Raw genomic sequence first — 23,277 nt, 5'->3', positions numbered from 1 at the left:
TGTCACGGGTGATGCACTTGCTACATATATATGTTCACAATTTTTCAATAAAGTATCAGTCGAGAGTCACCGGCGTGTTGTTCGTTTCCTTCTTCTTGTCCTTTTCTAGTGTTGCGCTGTAATCGAGTTTAAGATGAAATGTTTAGGTGCGTGGTTCTTCAGGGGCCCCGCTTGACGTCCATCCGTAGATCTCATTTGGCATGATCACTCTCACAATCAAGTGGTCCACACAGGGTTAAACAAAGTTAGGAATGCCCAAAGCGGGTAAAATAAGCGAACAGTGTATAAAGTAATATAACTGTCAGAAGTAATCAGGAAGTAGTCACAATAATTCACTTAGAATTGCTTAAAACGCTTTGGAAACTTGCGGCTGACACCCGCGAAGCGCTATAGAGGGTTCCACTGCCTGGCCAAGCGTATGACTGCTCCTCCCACCAGCGGTTCTCCGGCGCCTTCGTCGGTACATCTGAAGGCGAAAACAACCTGACGGAATTTGCTGCCGACGGCACGTATCTGAACTGCCGTAACAAACAGAAAGTCGATAAAGCACAGCAGAAAGTAGCGCGCATGTCTCTCACTGAGTTTGCGAATCTCCCTAAGACGTTTCTACTCGTGCCGGGGAAACCCCGGATGCTTACCTGAATCATTGACGTCATTGACGGCTTGATAAAAGGAGCGGTGAGAGCTCTACGAACGGGAATCGCCGGGTTCCCGTGCGACTAACTTCCTCATGCTTCACAATAGTGGAGCTGCATTAAGCGCAGGATTTAGAACGCGGCACGAGCCAGGCTTAAGAGGTAACGTGACATGTTTTGTGTCTTTTCGTGTCGTCTGAGCGGTTTTCGTTCAATGCCACGTTCGCACGATAAAAGTAAGGCTTTCGCTTATATGTCCCATAGTTCGTCAGCGCGCATGTTATTGCATCAGGCACACTACGTAGATGACTTCAGGTCGTGTCTGGCGCCATCGTGATTGGGCTATCCCATCGGGCACAAGCTCATAGTTCAAAGCATCACAACGTGATAGTATCTCGTAAGGCCTGAAGTATCGTCGCACAAGCTTACGCTCAGTCCGCGTCCCCGTATCACCGTTCATAACCAAACACGGTTGTCGAGTCGGTTTTAGTTGTGCTGTCGCCGAAGTTTGTAGTGACGCCTGTGGATCCTCTGCTCATAGGCCTGCGCAGGGGGGGGGGGGGAAAGGGGGCGAGAGGGGGGGGGGGCGCAAAGTCAGACCTATACATTGTTGGGGGGGGGCGAGAAGAGGGGCGCAAACGCAGCCGCATACATTGACATAATAGGGAGGGGGGCGCTGCGACGAACCTTCGCCCCCCCCCTGAAGGGGAACCCTGCGCTAGCTTATGCCTCTGCTGCTTCTTGATATGCGGGCGGGCGAGTTGTCAAGCCTCGTCGGTGCACTGCAGATAAACAGCGACGTCAAGATTGTTTTCGTGAGTGACAGTTGGCAGCATGGCGTTGAGTGTCGTTCCTTCCGTAAGCCAGGTTGAACAGTACGATCTCCGTTGTTTCTTGTACCGCCTTGTTGTAGACGAAATTTGTAAGCTGAAGGAAAGCGTCCCAGTTATCACGGAAAAATCCTTAGATGCCTCATCAAATGCGAAAATTGACCGCCGTACAACGTCGGTATCCCCCGTCGGCGGCGTCCACACGAGTGATGCAAAAAGATGGTTGATCCCTCCGTCATAGGAATCGGAATAACACGAAAGGAAAGCGTGCCCTTACAGAAGTAACTGAATGTTTACTGTACATTGATATAAGAGAGTTTGCGCAATGTATATTGATGTCTGGCAGCTATAGCACCGCTTAACGTGGATACACTCCCTTTGATGATTGGTGGTACATCTCTATCCCGAGGACTAACGTCCATGGTAAATGATAGCACAAAACTTTGTGGTAGCTGTAGCAGCTAACGGTGAAAGCGTAATCAGAAAACGAGGTATGTGATAGGCAGAAGAGCGTCGCATATTGGACGCAGAACTTGGTCGCCAACCCGCGGCATGTTAAAATGTGGTTGAACACCACGGCCGAACTTGAGAGAAACGCAAAGCGCGTCGTGCCCCCCCCCCCCCCCCCCCAGCCGCGATTTTTCTCGGGGTGAGCGCGTGAGCGGAGAAATGCGGTGTAACAGCCAGGTGAGGCAGGCGCGCGTCGCAGACCTATTTTTGGTTTGGAATAGCGTGATGCTAGAGCGAGGCCGACGCTTTTACGATGCTTGGGTTAAGGTCGCCACCTCGCGATGTGTTCAGGCATTGACAAAATTTAACTTCTATTGAAAACGCGCCGAATTGAACGGACGTGTAACGCGTTGCAGGTGTTAATCGCGGAGGCCACAGTAATGACGAATTACTTTACCGCTCCAAGAGGGCAACACCACCTCGCTGACCGGGAGAGTGGTAGATATAAAAGGCGCGTTTGTAAAGCATCTGGAGTCTGGGACCAATGCCGACAGCTGCCAATTTTTGCTCAGTGGGAAATGTTCGAAGAGAAAGTTAAGTATGAGGCAATTGGTATTTCATGCCAGTTGACCCATAGAAAAACTGCTGAAAAACGTTATCTTTATGATTTACTTCATAAGCTCCATGCATTTTAAAGTCAAGAGCCGGGATTGTACGTTGATGAGATAAATTCGGTACGAGCACAGATACAAAAACATGATGCAGAAGTATATAGAGGAGCAATGGTTCGTTCACGTGTTACTCGTTTCACTGATGCGGAACCCACAAAAAGCGCTCTTGGGGATGAAAAGCGGTATGCACTTTCTAAACAGATATTGCGAATTGAATCACGTGGTTCTATTTGCACAGAGACATGTCAAATAAGAGCCGCATTCGAAGAGTATTATAAAAAACTATTTACCGCGGCTGATCTTCGGGATGATTATGAAGAAAAAGCTGACCACTTTATTGCGCCTGTGCCACCCTTACAACAGGACGACAGACTTAGTGTTGATGGGCCCATCACTAGGGAAGAAATAATGTTTGCAATAAGCACGTTGCAGAAAAACAAAACTCCTGGCCCATATGGCCTTAGTGCGGAATTTTACATAAAATTTCAAGAACTTCTGGTTCCTTTTCTTGAGCAACTTTTTAAGGAGGCCTATGAACGTGGTGAGCTTCCTCCTTCTTTCTATCAGGGCCATACAACATTAATACCAAAAAGTACTGACACTGAAGCGTTAAAGAGAGTTAACGGATATAGGCCTATATCATTATGTAACGTCGATTACAAAATATTTGCGAAATTGCTGACAAATCGCCTGCAGACAGTGATCACTAGATGCGTAGGTGACGCCCAAACATGTGGAATTCGAGGCCGCTCTATACAAACAAATATCCATATAGCGCGGTCAGTCCTTGAATGTATCGGTGGTATATGGACCAAGTAGCCCTTCTTCAAATAGACCTCGCTAAAGCCTTTGATAAGGTACAGCATGCTTTCCTGTTCAGGCTCCTAAGGCATCTGCAGTTGGGTGACGTACTGTACAATGGCATTTCACTCTGTTATAAAAAGTGCACTACAAGGCTCATTGTAAACCGCACACTTTCGGATATATTAGAGTTAAATTCATCCGTACGCCAGGGTTGTCCGCTCTCGCCTTTGCTCTTTGCAATATACCTGGAACCAGCATGTTTAAGTGTGCTTCTAAATTCTAGCATTAGAGGATACCGATATGAGGCTGAGGAAATTAAAGTTCTAGCTTATGCCGACGACATCGCCTTCTTTTGCATCGATAAACCTAGTGTTCAAGAAGCAGTAAACACTACTTTACGCTTCTTTGAAATCACTGGAGCCAGTATAAATTTTGATAAAAGCAGAGGATTCTGGCTGGGAATGTGGGCTCAAACTCCCTCAGTGTTCTCAAATATCCATTGGAATGCGACTGCTATGCGGTATCTTGGTGTGCGTCTTGATAACTATCGTAACAGCGGCCCACATTGGACGTCGGCGATAACTAATATCCGTCGAAAGGTGTCAACATGGCACGGACGAGACCTTTCCATTTTTTCAAGAGCTAAAGCGTGCAATATATTTCTTGCATCAAAGCTTGTCTATGTTTTGCAGGTATTGCACTGCTCTCGTGTGCCCATTCAAGCATTTCACAGGATATTTGCTTGTTTTATTTGGGGCTCTTCATGGGAACCCATGAGAAGAGACAACCTTTTTCTTCCACTTGAGAAGGGCGGCCTCAGTCTGGTGCATTTGTTTGTGCGACAGTTAGTGTTGCGATTTTTTTATCTTAAAGACGTCTGTCACCCATTTCTTTTGGCAGTTCTTCAAAACCGTCTGAGTTACCATCTTCCTTTTCTTTATGTCACGACAAATGTTGCCAAGGAATCGCAGTTGTCGGGATTCTTAAAAGAAATTGTTGATACTGTCAACTTTCTGAAAACCAGATTTACATTAGAGTATTTATATAATATAGACAGAACAACGCTAACCGCTGCACTTGTGAATAACCTTTTCCCGGAACCTGTATACCGACTGCCATATTTGCTTTTGCCTGGCCATGATGTATTATTCCGTGTACGTAGAATGTGCATATCGCCAACAGCGAAAACGTTTTCCCTTAAACTGCACACATCCACTCTACCAGCGAAGAAATGGCTCAATGAAAGAGCAATATATGTGCCCTGGACTGTAAATTGTAGACTCTGTAACCAACCTGAGACGATAGAGCATTGTTTTATCCATTGTCGTGACGCATTTTATTTCTGGGACATTCTAAAGAGAACAGTTAGAAAAGACCTTCCAATCACAGCTCATGGTATCCGGTTCCTCCCTTTCAAAAAGAGTCCCACCAATCATACACCGTATGATTTATTTATGTTATTAGGACTTTATGCGCTACGGAAAAGTCGCATGATCGACAGGCACCACGATCGACGAGGTCTGTCTTCCGAGAAGAAGCTGCTCAAGTGCGCAGTGTTGTTGAGACTTTTGAGCCCGTTCCGGAGTGGCTTGCACTTCTGGACGCTTGTGTGTGTTTGCCTGACTTTTCAACAGCCTCTTACAGTAGGCAACAATGTGGGTGTTCTGAATGTTAAGGTAATTCTAATGTGACGAAGTATGTAGTGTGTGGTTCACAGCTGTAACGGGTCATCTTTCCATGAACTAAAGAAAAAAAAAGTGACCGTAGCGCAGTGGATAGCGTGCCCGGCATCTGTTGGTGCGGACCGAGCGGTCATGGGTTCGATGCCCGTTGACGGAACTTTTTTCTTTGCTATCCGATCGTGTAAATTTTTTCGACGTCATTTCCGTGACGGAAATACGTCAGTGAAGTCTTGGTGGACCCCGTCATAAAACACTTTCGTGTTAAAAATCATCACGTGATAATGTCAACAAATGAAGGCATCATGATGTCTCTGGGACGTCACGTAACGTGACGTCACATGGTGACGTCATCACATGACATCATTGCTTGGCCAAAGGCGTGTTGATCCGGGAGTCGGTGCAAAACAAGGTGAGGTGCAGATAGCTTACAATGCCTCGGATCCTGGAGGCATCGCAAAACCTTGTTAGTTGCAGAACGCTTTCGGAGAGGGGCGCGGGACGTTCAATACATCGACTAAGAAGAAAACGAAGATGAACAAGGCTTTCGCCTTCGAGTCCATTGAAGTGGATGCATAAGAGAGCCTGTAAGTTTTTGCGTTCAGTGTCGACATACATGTCCGCGATAAATTTATTCAGGCGCTCTGTGAGACCATTCTTTTACACATGGTTGGCAGTTGTCTTGCGATGACTTGCCTCGGTGTGTCGCTAGAAGACGTGAGTGAAGTTCGTGGTAAAAGCCGTCCTTCTGTCGGTGATGACTCATGCAACACCATGTTAGCACTTCGCGTCCTCATGCAATGAGTAAAGCACAAGCTGTTCGAAGGACTGATGTGCGAACCAAGGAAATATTGCCCATGAATTTCTATCAGAGGCGACGAAGATTATGAATACGCCGGAAATGCGTACCCAGCTCCATCGCCAGGTACCACGGGTATGTGACGGTGAAAAACCAAGCAGAACAAACATAGTAAGGCTTGAGTTACTCATTGGCCGTACTTGTACCCAGCAAGAGTAACACTCACAGCTGAAACAAGTCACACTCGCAGTAGGATGATCGCGGCGATCATGGTCGTCGATAAACCTGATCTTCGGTGCCTATAAATGCGTCATCGTATATTCCTTTGTTCTCGCTGGTGTTCATATAAGTTCCACACTGTCCACAGCTTTTCGTAATGCGGAGAAAATAGACCACAGTCGTCGATAACATTCCACAACCTACCGACAAATTGTAGGTGCGGCTCACGCTGAGTGAAAACACGCGTAGCAGTTTTTATGAGGAACACCCGTTCCCATTGAAATACAAAACAGGTGCACGAGGGAATTTCACATGCTAGAAAAAGTCAGAAGAAAGCTTTGGAGATTTTTTAAGACTGCATTTTGAGTTATCACCTTCGATAGCGTGGTGCTCTTCTCCTTACATTCATCTCTTCTGCCTTCCACCTCTGAGGTAGCTGACCCGCACTACTCCTATTTGGCATCATTGCTTTTCATTCATCAGTGGCTTTCATTCCATCAATACACCCAATATTTTGATAGGCACGGGGGAGCTTCAATAAGAAACAGAAAAATTCATGACTCCGAATGAGTAGCGCACAACAAACCGAGGCAAGAAACAGAGTCGTAGACACCACAAGCGCTAAACTTCAAACCATGTTTATTTGGGAACATATATTATTAAATACCATCTCAAATCACGAAGACTTCACGCTCATAAAATGTCAGTACTAAAAAAACCTTTACACAATCAAGGAAAAGTCACACTACTAAGCAGTGAATCCCGCACGCGCAGACACCAATGACACCCGAACATGCAATATCGGAAAAGACAATACAGTATTCCTGTGATTAACGTGGCTTCGCAACGGAGAAAGATTAGCACAAGTGACTGGTGGCCGGAGCGGCAAAATTGCTATACGCTGCGCAGTTCCCGAACACGCCGATAGCGAGAGCGCCAAGCACGTTCCATTTTCCAAAGCAGGGGTGGCCGGCAGAAAAGAGCCCATTTTGCTGTTGCCCCATCCGAAAGATCACAAGTGAAATGAATGCTTGTGCATTCCTTATCGGCACACTTGGTTATGCACATAATTTCCTTTTCTTTTTCTTTTTTTACGCTGGAGTTGCGAGCAACCGTATCTTTATCGCAATGTCCCCGAAAAAGCTGTTCGTTGGAGTGCTTTCCGCCGGCCACCCCTCCTTCGGAAAATGGAATGTGCTTGACACTCTTGCTATCGGCGTGATTGGGAACAACAGCGCCTCGTGTCGCAATTTTGCCGCTCCGGCCACCGGTCACCTGTGCTAATCTTTTTTCCGTTGCGACAGTGCGTTGAATTCGAACTTAATCCTGGTGTTACCACGACGACTGCGATATTAGGAAGGCATGTTTAAGGAATGATAATTCTTTATCATGGAGCTGTACAGACGACTGACTTACGCACATAGAGCCTTGCATCTGGATAACGCAAACCTCAGTTATTTCACGAGTTAATTGTACCCTGTCACGGAATAAAACAGACGTTAGTTCGAACAGTGGCTTGCTGCCATATTGACGGCAATGTAAGGCCAAATTGGATGATCGAGCGCATTTCAGAGAGCTGTGGTGCTCGCTCAGGTGTCATTGTTGTCGACGCATGCGGGATTCTCTGCTTAGTAGTGACACTCGTTTTTCCTTGATAGTGTAAAGGGTTCTTTAGTACTGCCACTGTATGAGCGTGATGCGTGAGATCTTTGTGATTTTAGTTAGTATATATTCATTTATGTTCCCAAGTAAACATGGCTTGAAGTTTAGCGTTTGTGCTGTCTAAGTCAATGTCTTTTTCATTCTTTATGTGTGCACAACTCATTCGAACTCATGCATATGTACCAACCTGCCTAACTTGCCGCCCTTAACAAAATATAAGAAAGGTGAAAACGGCAACTGTACAAAACGCGTACCAAATAAAGCATTTCGAAATATTTGTTTGGAATATGTCTACATTCGCTCGGATGAATTTTACAATACAAACACAGAGTGCTGCCTACAAAGTTCGAAAGTTCGCAGTTTGCTGATCTTACCGTAAGTATTCGGCGAAGCGACTTGAAGCGCCTCCAAACTGCTAGAAAGGAAGGACTTGTTAGCGGCAGGTTTTTTCTCACGTCCTTGGCACCCCCTAAAGAAATAAACAGAAAAAGTTACAGAACAATAAGTAGACATAATAGAATGCGTTGCTGGGCGAGTTAGTGCATTGTCTGAAAACAAAAGCTGAGCGCAAAAAAGACGGGACGGGCCGCTCGCTACCAACTGATCTTATAACGAAAGAATTGGGGGAAAATATATCGAGAATACGTCGCAAGTGCGCCTGTGCACACATCGCAAAGCTAATCATAAGAAAATGGACTGCTTATTGCAGCAAAACAATTGAAGTTCCCGCTCCCGCAAGCACACTGACGTCTGGCTGACGTGATCTGCGCCCTTCATTTTCATGTAGAACGCCTCCAACAGTTCGCGAGCAACCGTTTCTCTGCTGCGTCCCAGCACCTTCAAACAAGCAAACAAAGGCACACAGCCACACACTGCACAGTGCGCAGGAAGATGCGCCCCCTTGTCATTTGTGAGCGTCAAAGCATGCTCACGGGCCCGTTGGTTGACACACCTGCCCGTTTGGCCGATGTAAGATTTGCCACAGCTCAGTGGCAATTCATATGCCACCTCTACCGCACAATCCACGTAGCACCTATTATGCTTGATTCCACAATTCGTCTTTTTTACCTCACTGGGAATGCGCGCCCACAGCTTCGACAGTTTGCGCGGCGCTGAAAAGACGATCGGCACATTGTGCCTATTCGCCACTTTCTTGAGGTTATGCGCTACTTTGTGGATGTAGGGGATCACTTCAGGCCTCATGTCGTTTTTGTGCATGGCTTTCCTCCTGCCCTGGCCTTTCGCCTTCTGAAGCAACGACTCCGCGGTAGCCACCAGAAGAGGGTCTAATAGCCTGACGACCGTAGTCGTTGCACTTGCTGGTAAAAACTGCAGGGGGCTGCATGGACGCAAGACTTTTGGAGGGCGGATTCTAGACACATGGAAGGAATTGCTCGTTTCACAGTCTTTGAATGAACCGAATCAAACGGCAGCAGCGGTTTGCAGGAACGGGGATTATAGGCCCAACATACATGCGAGCGTGACAGTGTCAGCGTCAAATCTAAAAACTGCAACTTTCCTTCTGCAGTAAGTAGACACAAATAAGTAGACACATTGTAAGCATTGTAACAGGTTAGAGGCAGCGAGTAATCATTAATGAAGTGTTGAAATTTGGGCTTGTTGGTACATACTGACGAGCAGAAAAATAACGCTGAAGGAACAGGGACACATGAAGAAGACACAAAACACAGCCACTACACAACACGCAGCGCCTGTGCTGTGTGTCCTCTTGTGTCCTCGTTCATTCAGCGCTATCTTTTTCGCCTTAACGAAGTTCGCTTTCACAACGAAGCAATGAAACACACGTTTATCCTTAGTAATGCTGGTGTGACCAAGAAAAGTGACTAATTTCAGAAGCTTCGGATGTGGCAGTTTATGCGTCTATTAAGTACGAATTAGAAACGCAAAAGAAAAATTTACAGAGTGCCTTTATTCATAAATACGAACATAGGCACGAACTTAGGCACTGTTTCAGCGCTTTCTCTTGCCATAGCTTCCTGTAGGTTTAACAAAACTTGAAATTCGGCGAGATGGTGCATAGCTTTTTTTTTTACGATGGATTCGTACCACGAGCCCCGCTCATGGTATTTTTTTAAACAAGGGCACTATGTAAATGAAAATATAAAAACGTCGGTAATTGGTGTTTTTTTTCAGTGCTAGAGCTTTTTGCTTTCGTTGATTAGTTTCAGATCGTGAGAGATGCTGTGGTTGAGGGCTTCAGATAATTTCGACTGCCTGGGGTTTTTAGGTTCCTCTGACTTCGCACGGTACATGGGCCTCTAGCATTTTGCCTATATCGAAATTAGACCGCCGCGGCCGACATCGAACCGACTTTGCTTGTTCAGCGGCCGAGCACAGTAACCACTAGGCCACCACTGGCATGAAATATTCTTACTTTCAACAGCCCAGCACAGTGCCGACAAGCCGCGTCTAAGTTATTAAATTCCTCCCCGCCACGGTGGTCTAGTGGTTACGGCGCTCGACTGCTGACCCGAAGGTCGCGGGATCGAATCCCGGCCGCGGCGGCTGCATTTTCGATGGAGGCGAAAATGTTCGAGGCCCGTGTACTTAGATTTAGGTGCACGTTAAAGAACCCCAGGTGGTCGAAATTTCCGGAGCCCTCCACTACGGCGTCTCTCATAATCATATCGTGGTTTTGGGACGTTAAACCCCAGATATTATTTTTATTATTACTATCAGTTATTAAATACCCTGCATCCATGAACTGCAAAATCACCTGTGTGATTACAATGTGAAATTCAGGTATACTCAGAAGATCTCTGCAATTTTCAATATTTGATTTTAGCGCCGGCACAGAGCATCAAATATAGCAAATGTCAGAATTTAGCAACAGCATTTAGATACACAGACACACGTGAATTATTGAACCCCTTATAACGTGCGATGTCAAATTACTGTACCGCAGAGTAATCCAATGCTCGCGCTTGTCTTTCCACCATTTCCCTTAGCGTTTTGGGCCACCAGTGGGTTGTTATCGTTATTGTGTATTCGTTGTTAGTTCATGCTTCTAACCTCGCCGCTTACTCTTCATCTCCAGTTTGGCAATATGAGGGCAAAACAATTCTCCCGTCACGATCACTACGCGTGTTTGTGGCGATTGTTTATTGTAGTAAAAAAGAATTGACTGCCTCTTTCGCAACATAGTTTGTCGTGCTTCACCTTATGAAGACTTAAAATGTGTTAATGTCTGTCTAGACACTCCAAATGTTTCCCTCGAACCGAAAGCATTTCGAACGTGGCAATGGTCACTGAAAGACCGACCGACGTGTCAATGACCGCTTAGAACATGCTATTTTGATAAAAGACGAAACAAGGTCATAATGGCCGTTAAAATCGAAGCTTATCGGATAATTCCGAATGGCGAAAATTTTTACCGGCGAAAGTTTATCGGATTTTTTTTCCGGATTTATCCAAAAGCAGAGAGCCCTAGTTATAGCAGAGTCCTTCAATACTTCTCCTCGTCATGGACCTTCCTCGAAAGTTTGATATAGGGACAGGAGCAGCCGCTAGGGGCGCCCTCGCCCGTGCGTTGGCATCAGAGCGGCACCGGCGCTGAAGTTGTACGGCGCCCGTCGGAAGTGCAAAACTTCATTGAAAGTACCCATGAACGTTTAGTACATGCCCCGCCACGGTGGTCTAGTGGTTACGGCGCTCGACTGCTGACCCGAAGGTCGCGGGATCGAATCCCGGCCGCGGCGGCTGCATTTTCGATGGAGGCGAAAATGTTTGAGGCCCGTGTACTTAGATTTAGGTGCACGTTAAAGAAATCAGGTGGTCGAAATTTCCGGAGCCCTCCACTACGGCGTCTCTCATAGTCATATCGTGGTTTTGGGACGGTAAACCCCAGACATTATATTAATAACGTTTAGTACATCTTCAGAGTGATGTTAGCCTCACGGAAATTCGGGGAATGTCTAATACAGTGCAATTTAGCGTCGAATGAGGCCTTGAAGCTAGAAATTCGATGGCAACAAACGCATGTTGCTTACTCTGTGCGCGATATACTACCGCTACAAACGAAGGCTTTTTTTTTTCTGAAGAACCTAGGGGAACTTTGTGGATGATACAGAGTCCTTCAAGGACTCTGGCGGGTCTTCACGCGTCGCGGAAACGAAGTGGTGGCAACCTTTAATCGTGCATATAAAATCTTTCAGGCTATACGTGGTTGCATACGAAAATATCGCAATATAGCCTCGTATCTAAAGAACCAAGAGCCAGTTTGAGTGAATCAGTTCTTTGAAAATTGATGATGATCGAGCGATAGTTCACAGGGCTTTCCCCAGGTTGGCAACGCGGCTTGCGTCGCTGAGATCGGACGTGCGGCGCGTCGGCTCCGGAAATTTTTCCAATGACCGTGGAAATTTCGATGTTACCCTTCTGAAAGCGTTGAGAACTTTGTCCTAACATCACGAGTAACCTGCTGACACCGATCCGACGCAGGTGCGCCGAAATTCATCCATTTTTCACCCGATTTGTCTCTTCGCCACGCCGGGAGTAGCTAACCTCCGCTGGGGTTAGCTTGGACACCGGTGGTGCGGGGCCTTCCCCGAAGACTCCGTACGATGGCGACCGCTACCCGACGCGGCTACGACCCAGCCGCCATGGCGTGGACTGAAATTGATGTGCAACAGGCTGCTGCCACAGAAAATGGAACCACCAATATCGAAGATGAAGGCCTTTTCCAGCTCGTGGCTCTACGACGGAAAGCTGCTCAGCGCAAGATGATGCCAAAGCCGGCTGCCGGGAACCCCAGTGGCCTTGCCTCCAACGGCCGTGCTCGCACTGTACAGCCGAAGAGTAAGCTGATTAAGTGGCGCCCACGCGATATTCCCAAGGTGAGCGCAGATGATATCATCGTGGTGTTGAAGCCCCGTGAAACTCTGCACCTGAAGACGGCCTTCCAAACTGGAGATCAGGGCGCTGCCATCGCCCAGTACGTCGGCGGCGAAGCTGCCGCTACCCTCAACGTTTGGCCAGTGTGGACACAGAACTTGATTGTCTGCGGGACGCAACATGTGGAGGCAGCAAACAAACTAGCCCGTGATTGGAACCTCAACATGGGATCTGGCTCCGTTCCTCTGCGGGGCCATGTCAAACTCAACGGAGAGGTGTGCCGAGGCGTCATCACCATGCGAGCAGATGAGACAACGGCATCACTTAAAGGCAAGGTGGTGTGGCGCGAGGGCGAACTGGCCTTCGTGCGAAAGCTTGGAACATCTAACGTGGCAGTGCTCACTTTCGTGGGCCGGAGAGTGCCCCGCTACGTACACTACAACTGTGAATGCACAGTTGTTAGGGAATATAAGAAGACCGTCCCAGCCTGCTATCGCTGTGGAACTGTCGGTCACTGGATAGACAATTGCCCACATCCGGATGTCGCAAAGTGTGGCTATTGTGGCCAGAAAATAGGCGCCTCCGAGCAGGGCCTAGCTGAACACGAGTGTGCCCCTTTGTGCATGGTTTGTGGGGAGGCTCATCTCACCGGCTCCGCAAACTGCAAGGGAAAATTCCGCCGGCTTCAACGCCCACGAAACCAACAAGGGGCCCCTAGAAACAAGACGAGCAAGGCTTCCGGCAACGGAGGTTCGTCATCGGGCAAGTCCGGACAAGCCACCGGGCCTGCTCCCGAAAACAAGACATCTAAGAAGAATGTGTCAAGACACCACTTTCCCAGGAAAGGGACTTCTCGCCCTTTGACACCGGCAACGCGGCCACAACATCCAAGGTGAGCACCTGGGCAGGGGTCGCCTCCTCCTCCCCCTCAACTCTAGAACTTGAACTCAAGAAAGAGATAGCACTTCTCCGAACTAAAAATGAGCAGCTAGAACGGAAAGTCATTGCACTCCAAAACGTTAGGGCAGAGCCGCCTTTACCAGGTACTCTAGATAGCGGCGACGAAACGGCCTCACTGTGCTCGGGCATGGGACCTGTGACGCATGGCCCTCTTATCAACAACTTGGAAAGCCGCATGACAGCTCTCGAAAAAAGTGTCACCGACCAAATGGCACCGCTGCCAACAATGATTGCGCAAATAATACATGCACAAATGCAACAGCTAGTGACTACACTCACTCAGCAAATCACCGCTGCGGTGACCCAAAATGTCAAGTCCTGGATTCAGGCTAGTCCTAAATTGTTTAGGCGGGCTGGACCCGTAATGGAGGTGGGTCGCCCCTCCAAAGTTTCCCGCAATATTGATGAGGATGCTACCGAAGACGTCCGGCTCATTCCTACCCCTCAGGTAGCGGAGAGCCAGCAAGCTTCTAGTAGTGCTAATCATGGCGCAGGGACCTCGACAGAAGCGAGCTAACTCGAGACAGGAACCACTGTCAATCGTACAGTGGAATTTTAGGGGCTTCAAGGATCCCGCTAAGCGCGCTCATTTTCGCCTCTACTTAGAAACATTTCAATTTCTAGCAGCCATCGTGGCTCTACAGGAACTCGGGGCCTCAGCCAAAATTTCAGGGTACAATACATTTCAGCGAGATCCATCTACTTGCATCCTCGTGCACAAAGCGTACACGGCACAAGAGGTGGACCTCGACCTGCAGGTAACATATTCGTACACCATGGTCACGGTGTTACCCCTGCGGCGCTCCGACCCTCAACTACACATACTTAACATATATTGTCCGCCGAAGCTAAAAGACATAACTTTTGCAGACATCTTCAGTCGGGCACTGAACATAGCTGGTCGGGATCCCCTACTCATTGTAGGGGACTTCAATGCTCCTAGCAAGGTGTGGGGTTACAAGAAGGAGGTAGTGCGCGGTAGAAAGCTAGCGGAGCTCATCTCCACGCCAGGCATAACCCTCCAGACTGACCCAGCACAACCAACACGTCTAGGAAACTCTGTGACTCGGGACACTTGTCCCGATCTCACGCTTTCCAAACACATACAACACATTGAGTGGTACAACACCGAAGACACGCTAGGAAGCGATCACTGCATCCTTAAGACCCTGATTAATACGCGGCCCCTAAAAAGGCGATCAACTCGCGCCAGACTGCCAGACTGGACTAGTTTCCGTAAGTCCCTGCCACAGACCAGTCTTATCGACAACGGATACAGTTCGTGGGCTCAAAATCACATGACAACACTCAAGAGACACGAGAAATGCATACAGACTTCCCAGCGGTGGATAATCATTTACTCCATCTCTGGGAAGCTCGCCGCCGTCTCACGAAAAGATGGAAACGACAAAAGCACAACAGAACGCTGAAAAGACGTATAACAATCTTACCCAACAGGCTGCCGAGTATGCCTCTCAGTTAGCTGATTCCAACTGGATAGATCGATGTAACACGGCAGCCCGACAGATGTCGGATACATGGAAGCTCTTCCGCAGCTTGATCGACCCCGCTCAATCGCGAGGAGAAACCCAGAAACACTTACGACGCGCTTTACACAATTTCCAGGGCACAACAACACAGCTCGCAGGGACCTTAAGGGACAAGTATCTCTGCACCAAACAGGACCCTCGAGGTCAGGAATATCTCTATGCAGGCAGAGATAATGAAGAGATGGATGAGCCGTTCCACCTCTACGACCTCAAAGCGGCCTTAGCCAAAATGAAGAGAGGCACTGCCCCCGGTCGGGACAAGGGCACAGTGAAACTGCTGCCCAACCTTCCTGATCGCGAGTATGAGGCCCTTCTTAACTACATTAATGCTATATGGAAAAGGGAAACTCCTGTACCGCTAGATTGGAAAACACCACTTGTCACTTTCATTCCAAAAGCAGGGAAGGAAATTAATACAGACAACCTGAGACCTATCTCGCTCACATCGTGTGTGGGCAAACTAATGGAGGCGATGGTGCGAGATAGGCTCTCCGATTATTTGGAAAATCGTAACACTTTTGCAGACACCATGTTCGGCTTCCGTCCACACAAGTCCGCACAAGACATATTATTACAACTCAGTCATGACATATTACAACCAACGGAGCATCCTCACAATGACAAGGTCGTCCTGGCCTTAGATCTAAAGGGCGCCTTCGACAACATTAAACACAGTACCATATTAACACATCTTAGTGAGACACACTGCGGCACAAACACATTCAGTTATATAAAGGATTTCTTGACAGATAGAGCCGCGCTCGTCAGAATCCAAGACAATGAATATGGACCTTACGCATTGGGTACCAGGGGGACGCCACAAGGCGCTGTGCTTTCCCCTCTACTCTTTAACCTTGCGATGGTACATCTCCCGGCCCAGCTAAAGGGTATTGGAGGCGTGCAGCACGCGCTGTACGCCGACGATATCACCATCTGGGCCACAGAGGGAAACATCAGACATAAGGAGGAAAGTCTGCAAGCAGCCGCTCACGTAGTGGATCGCTACGCAGGGCGCTGCGGACTCCAGTGTGCACCAAACAAATCAGAATTTGTGCATCTTAGACCATCGCCTAAGGACACCACAAAACTGCGTCTCTCTTTGGCTAATGGCCCCATTCGCGAAGCCAAGGAGATCCGAATTCTTGGACTCTTTATTCACCATCAAAGAAAAGTCGACACAACAATAGAAAAACTCCGAAAGGTTGGGGACCAGGTGGGCCGAATGGTCCGCCGCGTCTCCAACAAGAAAGGGGGGTTACGAAGCAAGCACGCTGTGCGGCTAGCTCGTGCCTTCGTGATCAGCCGAATTTTATATTCGGTCCCCTATCTCTATCTGCGGAAGCATGATGAAGACAAAGTCGAGGTAATCCTCCGCAAAGTGATGAAGAGGGCCCTTGACCTCCCTGTCGCAACTTCTAACGCGAGACTTCTCGCTTTGGGAGTGGTGAACACTTTTCAGGAGCTCAAGGAAGCACACCTCACGAACCAGTATACACGTCTAACACAGACAAAATCGGGACAACATTTGCTGGACCGGCTACACTTGAAATATGACTTTCACACGCAGGAACGGATCCGAGTGCCCGAACTCTGGAGACGCGCCGTCAGAGTTCGACCCCTCCCCACAAAGATGGATAGGGAAGACCATATTGGTCGTCGCCAGGCGAGGGCAGACGCGTTGCATCGTCACTATGGCAACAAACACGGAGTCTTCTATGTAGACGTGGCCGGTCCAATCCGCGGGGGCTGGTATACGGCAGCGGTTATCCACGAGGAAAAGCAAGTAGATGGGCTCACTTTCAAAGCCCCGGGCACAACACAAGCGGAAGAAGTAGCTATTGCCCTAGCTGCCTCTGATCCCCGCTCTCAATGTATCATAACCGACTCGCGTGGGGCTTGTCGAAATTATCAGGCTGGTTGGCTCACACCCCTAGCGGAAAGAATATTGCACTATAGCAACCGGGGAATCGATCCTACCCCCCATTGCCTAGTCTGGACTCCAGGCCACCAGGGCCTAATGGGGAATGAAGCCGCGAACACGGCGGCCCGAGCACTCATTCACCGGGCGTCCCAGTTAGATCCTGAGTACCTGAAACCCGAAGGCGGCTATCTCCTTACATTCAAAGACATCACGACCTATTACAGAGATAGGCATCGTCAATATCCACCTCCTGCAAAGGGGCAGGGCAAGGCTAATGAACGCATCTTGCTACGACTTTTCACTAAACTTTATTGTGCCCGGCAATCTTGAAACACTTCGATTCTTCCTTCACTGGCAGGTGCAAATACTGTGGGGAGGTGGCTGACACCTACCACATGTTTTGGGCTTGCCAGCTCAACTCAGCTCTTCCCCCCAACCCTAACCCAACCCGAGAGGAGTGGGAGGCGGCCCTGCTCAGTTGCTCGGATCTTCAGGCCCAGAAGGCCTTGGTCCGAAGGGCTAAGCTAGCGGCAGATACCAATGGGGTCCCGGAATAAGGACTCCACCCATTGCGGAGCCCCTAAAGGCTGCACCTCTCTTTTGTTTTCAATAAATGTTTTCAATCAATCATTCCCCAGGTTTTCGTGTTTTATTTCGCGTTCATTCATCACTACGGTGCCGTGCCGCGTTTGAACTTCGGTTGCTCATGCAGTACTGTGTAGTTTTCCCAATCCTTCTTTACTCTTTTTACTGTCAAGGCGAAAGCCTTACATGCTTCATCAGACGCGAAAATTGATCGTCGGCGTGCCACGTCGGCGGCGTCAATACGTAACGCAAAAAATGATCATCTCGTGATAACGTATTTATTGCGCTCTTCAGTTGCGACTTCAGCTACATTATTTTTCATTTATTTCCGGCATCCGTAAGCGTCCCGGTCTTCATTAGGTGTTCATACACGTACAATTAGCACGTCAGAACCAGGCTTATTATGCACGACGGTTAGGAACTGTTTTATTAATCCATCAGATTCAAACCCTATTAGATCACCAGCACTCAAAACCAAATGTTTTTATTTAGTACAAACGTTTCCTCTAATACACATGCACAACACATATCTTGTATGTACATTAAACGTTTTAAAGAGATCATTCGCTCGCATGACGAAGGTGCGCCTCTCTTGCGCTGTCGTCCTAGCAAGCTTCAGCTGGTAGCGCTGAAGTCGCTGTTCCAAGCAACGAACGTGTGCTTCCAGTTTTTGGAGCTGCCAGGAACTGCATATAGCTCCGTCTGTTTGGCATGCCACCTCTACGTTTTTGGTGACCTCAGTGCCTGTATAAAAGAAAACGGTGAACATTGCACTCCTCGAACTCATGTTTTACGGGCATGCAACCAGTAAGTGTGCGCCAAGGCGGTCAATATGCTCACCTTCATTAGCTGTGTTATTCTCTGCAGTAGCTGTGTCAGAGGGGCTCGTGCACAGTGTCGGTGCAGCCTTTACGGTCTCCACATCTGGTGATAGTTCCCGACGACGCTTAGAATGCGTTTGCTGTCTCGGCAGGCGAGCTCTGGACGTTTTCGCGCTTGACAAATACGCCGAGAGGCCATCGAAAATCCTCGCGTTGGGCAGGAGTTTCGGAACGTCGCGCTGCGACGTCACGACAGCACCTCCGATTATCCACAGGCCCACGCGAACGATGTCACTCTTATCAAAGTGCTTTTCACAAACGCGTACATGTGGGGAATCGAATGTGAAACCACCAGTTCCTTGGCGTAAGGTCCCTAGATAAAACAAGTTTTCAAGGTAGCGACACCCTTCCTTTTCCTCCTCGCTTATATACCTGGAGCGCCCCCAAGAAGGGTCAAAGCGTGCATAAAAAAGGGAATGTTTGTGTTCAGTTATTACGGCGGATAGAAATATTTATAGCAAATGAAAAGTAAATGAGACGTAGGATAAAAGGTTACTTAGTTGAATATAAGCGGTACAACATAAGAAGAAGCGTGATGTGTGTTACCCAACTGGCAACGTTGTTATAGTTTTATATTTCACACCATTATCCATGGCGTCTCGCATCGTACGTCGTAGTTCGTCCCGGTTCCTCCACTTCTCCGAATGTGTTTTGCTCGTGAATATGATGTGGCACAGTTAACGTGCTTCTTGCTGGATCCTGTGATCCTGACTGACCACAGGGCAGCACCTTGTTGTGACGTTGTGACGAGTGATCATAGCCGCTTGTGCGCACACAGGCAAAAACCGTGGCCAGACTAGAACGAACGCTTGACCAGCAGCATTGCGATGACAGTTTTTTCTGGAAAAATACATCCATTTTCGCAATCATGATGCCAGGCAATCGTGGTGCATGTTTTATTATCTGGGTGACTACGGAAGAGACCGCGGCACCGCAATGCGGGTGCACGCAACTTAACGACAAGTGGGGTTTCTACCAGTTTGGTGTCCCGAAGTGATGAACATTGCGACCATGTCGTCGCCCTACCATCAGCGGCAAGTACCAGAAACAGACTTAAAAAGCGTTGGCACAGCGTCGCGTTTGAGCCTGTTTACACCGCGTTCAAGAGCAAGTGACTCGAACTGGTCTGGCATGAAATGTCCCTGAAAGTGCAGCCACTCAGCTGTATTCAACTGTACGTGCATACGCACAAATATTTGTAACGAATTTCACGTACTAGACGCGCGTTAGACGCGCGTTCTGTAGCGTTTCAACAAAAGGCGACAAATCAACTCGCCTCGCAAAGCCGCGTCTACGGCGTTGCACGGAAGTCCTCGCGTCAAATATTTTGTAGCCACACTTCACGGCGTGCCCTATTCCGGATACCACGAGGTATGTTGTAGAGGGAAAAACCGCCTTCTGTTTTGTTGCTGCAGCCGACAGCACAGTACTTGACATATTCAAAATTCACGGCGAAGCATGTTCGGCCGACTTGGCGTCAACTGGAACGCTCCTCTTCTGCAGCTTGTCTTGGATACGATTTCGTCTTTCGTCGCGGCAAGAATCCGACTGGAACCATATGCACATGCGCACTCGTTTTGAACCTTTTGCTTTATAATAAATATCACCACCATCCACTAACAGCATCACGTGCAACGAATTCACCAATCACAGACGCAAATGATGGAGAAAAGGAGGGGTAGGCGCGAGAGTGAGGAGGAAGGCGCAATGAGCAATGAGTGTCGCTACCTTGAAAACTTTTTTATCTAGGGACCTTACCTTGGCGCGGTATGGCGCGCTTCCACTTTTCCCGCCGTTCGGTGTCTCGAGGAAGCGAGAACATCGACACTTTTTCGTCGCTTCCCTTGTATCCGCATCGGCATCCGAGTGCGCAGCAGGTATGCGGCATCCCTCCCGACCTTCAGGTAGAACACGCTAGCCGCATGAAAAGACATACGGCGAAAAGGACGCGCTAACACGCCACAATATTTTGCAGTGACATCGGCAGCCACGCACAGGAGCGAGCCCAGATCGCGCGCCTTTCGACCTCCCAGGCTGGTAGGCATATACTACGTGAGCTCGGCCAATCCCCGGCCGAAGTGAAGGAGACGATGACGCAGCTGCCCCGCGAGATTCGCGACCTCATTACCGTGGCACCGATCCCGAGGAACGTCCATCCCGAGCACAACCGCGGGAGGCGACGGGCCAGAGCCGCTGCTATTCTCAAGCAGATCCGCAGAGAGGAACGCAGCGTCAGCTTCGTCGACGCGGCAGCCTACCGCGGGAGCCGCGCCTTTTCCGCGGTTGTCGTCGACTCCAAACAGCAAACCACCAACTACGCATCGGTCCGCACCGACGACCCGGCAATTGCCGAGCAAGTGGCCATCGCCCTGGCCATCCTGGACGGCGAAAGGGATGTCATCTATAGCGACTCGAGGTCGGCTATCAGAGCTTTTGAGAGCGGCGTCGTCTCCGAGAAAGCCCTGCGCGTGCTCCGGAGTGGCGGCCGAGACGGTATAAAGGACCACGTACTTATATGGTTTACCGCACACGTTGGACAGGTCAGGGGTGCTCCCCCCAACCTCAACGAGTCGGTCCACGAGACCGCGCGCGCTAACCGACCGCGCCGGTTCTGGGCAACAGCTAAGTAACAACGAGGTTGCGGAGAACAGGGACGCGCCTGCCACGTACAACGAAATAACGAAATACTTTTACCTCGCGCGAAGAGTGTACCCACTCCCTCACCCCAAACTTAATAGGCCTCAGGCCCTTACGCTCAGACTACTGCAGACGGAGACGTACCCTAATCCGAGCACCCTACACGCCACTTATCCCGAGGTATTCCCCAGTGACGCTTGCCCCGCATGCGGAGACGTAGCCACACTAGCGCATATGCTCTGGGAGTGCAAGGCAACGCACACTAACCCCGATACTGCTTCGGCCAGATGGGAGGCGGCCCTCCGCAGCTCCCTGCTGGCTGACCAGCTCTGGGCCGTCCAGCAGGCCCGCGGAGCGGCCGGCAGGCTTGGTCTGACGGTCCTGACGTGGGAGTCGCCCGCTGCGCGCTGACGCGTGCCTTGCAGGACCCAAATAAAGTTTTTCAACCAACCAACCAACCAACCGGCAGCCACCTCTGCTGCCGTCGGCGCGATGCGAACGGACTAGACGCAGCGCCGCCCCACGGTCTCCGCTTGCAGCGCACAAAGCTCCCTCATAAAGTTGCGGTGTAGCTTCGTGACCAGGAGAATATTGAAGGACTCTGGTTATAACATAGGACACATCGAGGACGAACGTCGTTGTGGTCCTCGGTATTCCAGCCCAAATGCGCGCCGAAAAAAAAAGTCGCGTCCCATGAAGCTATGCCGCGCTTCTGCCGCAGTGTGATTGGATATGACGACTATGTCGCATCACCATATCCAATCACACCACTTCAGAAGCGCTGCATAGCTTTAGGGGACGTTATGTCGCGTCGCCATATCAAATCACATCGCGGCAGAAGAGTGAGGTCGTGCCACTGAAGCGTCGCCAAAAATTCCTCGCCAATCCGATCTCTGTGGACGAAGTTACAGTAATGCATTTATTTACCTGTATCGACGTTTCACGACGGCATAAAAAAATTGCCTGCAAGTATGAAAGTGCCATTTCCGCAAAGGAGGGCCACTACAGACAAGTCGCCAGATTGGTGGCTGTGAAGCAAGGGCATTTCGCAGATTACCTGCGACACCGACTGCCTTTGCGAACCGGCTCACTTCGCTTCCACATTTGCTGTTCACAGCGAGGGTACCAAGAAAAGCAATTGCACATGCGAACGCAAGACTTTTCGTTGCTTAGATAAACAAAAGAAACATGATAATTTTATTGGCAAAAACGAACGACCTACGGCGACTTTGACTGCTCTAAAAGGGTGTCGGCAATGCGCACACCCAGATTTACCGCTTTGAGGCGTCATGGATGGTGCGCGCTGTGATGTGCTCCCCGCTAGCAAACATTGGCGTAGCCGGGGGAGGGGTGCTGTTTAAACTCCTTCCGAAAATTTTAAGGTTTGTGTGTGTATATACGCGCACATACAAACGCAAGCACGAACATACATAAGGTACGATAAACACCCCCCTTCGCTGACTGGCGCAGGCCGGCGGCGGGGACCGCTGTGCGCGGAACAGACGGCGAAAACGGTAGGCAAGCAGACGCGGAAACGCGACAAAGCGCCGCCGCGCGCCGTTGCCATAGCAACGACGGAGAGATCTTCCACCGGCTGCTTTGCTGCTGGCTTGCGTTGCCTTTCTTGAATTCTCAAATAATACTCTCTGCGTTAAACCCCCCAAAACCACGTTATGATTATGAGAGAAGCCGTAGTGCAGGGCACCGGAAATTTCGACCACCTCGTATTCTTTAACATGCACCTAAATCTAAGTACACGGGCCTGAAGTATGTTCGCCTCCATCGAAAACGCAGCCGCCACAGCCGGTATTCCATCCAGCGACCTTCGGGTGAGCAATCGATTTCTCGAATTCTCAGCGCTCGCCACTTTCCTACCAAGAATGCTGTCTCCCGCTGATAACATGCATGCCATTCGTGACCTGGAAGTGCCGGGCGCGCGGCGATAATGCAATCGAGAGGCATTCAAGATATCAGGACTATATCTGTGAGCCAAAACGACACCCTTTCAACACGTTCTTTAGTGTATACGCTGCATTCCTGATCACCATATGTCATTTCATCGGGAGTATTAGCCGACGACACACTGCCTTTGTTGCCGCAGGCCACTTCACCCCGTTGAAAGAGTAATCACTAAGAGGGA

The 23,277-nt window shown here is 49.2% G+C and overlaps 1 pseudogene; it reads left to right on the top strand.

The window, feature by feature from the left end:
- Positions 1 to 3,851: 3,851 nt before the first annotated feature.
- LOC125759246 (uncharacterized) lies at positions 3,852 to 4,918 on the top strand (annotated as a pseudogene).
- The last annotated feature ends 18,359 nt before the right edge of the window (positions 4,919 to 23,277 follow it).

The sequence above is a fragment of the Rhipicephalus sanguineus genome, chromosome 7, assembly GCF_013339695.2.
Source record: "Rhipicephalus sanguineus isolate Rsan-2018 chromosome 7, BIME_Rsan_1.4, whole genome shotgun sequence".
NCBI lineage: Eukaryota > Metazoa > Arthropoda > Arachnida > Ixodida > Ixodidae > Rhipicephalus > Rhipicephalus sanguineus.
Note: the sequence above shows the minus strand (reverse complement) of the source record. Positions and strands in the feature narration are given on the sequence as shown.